Genomic DNA, 1362 nt, shown 5'->3' on the forward strand with positions numbered 1-1362 from the left:
TCTCCTTCTGTCTCCTTTTTGTCTCCTTTTGTCTCCTTTTTGTCTCTTTTTGTCTCCTTTTGTCTCCTTCTGTCTTATTTCTGTCTCTGTTTGTCTCCTTTCTGTCTCCTTTCTGTCTCTTTTTGTCTCTATCTGTCTCCTTTCTGTCTCCTTTTGTTTTTTCTTTTTTTCTGCTGCAGTGCCCCTCCCCCTTTTGTCTCTGTCTCTTTATTTTTGTCTCCTTATATCTATCTCCTTTTGTCTCTTCTTGTCTCCTTTTGTCTCCTTTCTCTGTCTCTTTATCTTTGTCTCTTTGTCTTTATCTGTGCTGCTGCTGCTCATCCTATTGCTGTTGCTGTTGCTGCTGCTGCTGCTGCTGCTGCTACTATTACTGCTACACCTATTGCTGCTCCTTCTGCTCCTGCTGCTGCTGCTGCTGCTACTGCTGCTGCTGTTGCTGCTGCTGCTGCTGCTGCTGCTACTGTTGCTGCTACTGCTGCTGCTGCTGTTGTTGCTACTGTTGCTGCTGCTGCTGCTGCTGCTGCTGCTGCTGCTGCAGCTAGCGAACGGCTTAACGTCTCAGATTCACGACGGAGTGGAGTTGCCCGTTTCGGGTGTACATACAGCTGAATATCTTTGTGCTGCTTGTTTACAAATAGCTGTATTAACTACACACCAGCAAGGCAGAGATACACATATCCGACAAGTAGGGTTTAGGGTTTAGGGTTTAGGGTCTAGGGTTTAGGGTTTAGGGTTTAAGGGGGGGGAAGGGGGGGAGGAGGACGGGTGAGGGTTTACGCGGTGGGAGAGGCTCAGGGTTTAGGGTTTAGGGTTTAGGGTTTAGGGTTTAGGGTTTGTGGGGCTTGTAGATGCGATGAGGGTTTACAGGCCTGCTGAGGGTTTAGGGTTTAGGGTTTAGGGTTTGTGGGGTTTGTAGGTGAGGATTTACGGCCCGATGGAGGAGACAGATGAAGGGGAGCTGCCGCCAGCAGTTAGCAACGAAAACTCTCTATCTAGTATGTACTGTCTTTGTCTTTTGTTTTTTTTTTTTATTTATCTTTATGGCTTTGTCTTTGTCTTTGTTTTTTGTTTTTATTTTATATCGTTGTCTTTGTCTTTTGTTTTTTCTATTTTTATAGCTGTCTTTGTCTTTTGTTTTTGTTTCATTTCTTTGTCTTTGTCTTTTGTTTTTTTTATTTTTCTTTGTGGCTTTGTCTTTTGTCTTTTGTTTTTATTTTTTTTTCTGTCTTTTGTCTTTATTTTCTGTATTTATTTTTTTTGTTTATTCTCTACTTTTTTATCTTCTCTTTTTTTAATTTTATTTGTTGGTTTTTTTTTTTTTTTTTTTTTTTTTTTTTTTTTTTTTTTTTTTTTTTTTTTTTT

This window comes from Eimeria mitis, genomic scaffold (genome assembly GCF_000499745.2).
Source record: "Eimeria mitis Houghton genomic scaffold, Emh_scaff509, whole genome shotgun sequence".
In the NCBI taxonomy this organism is placed as follows: Eukaryota; Apicomplexa; class Conoidasida; order Eucoccidiorida; family Eimeriidae; genus Eimeria; species Eimeria mitis.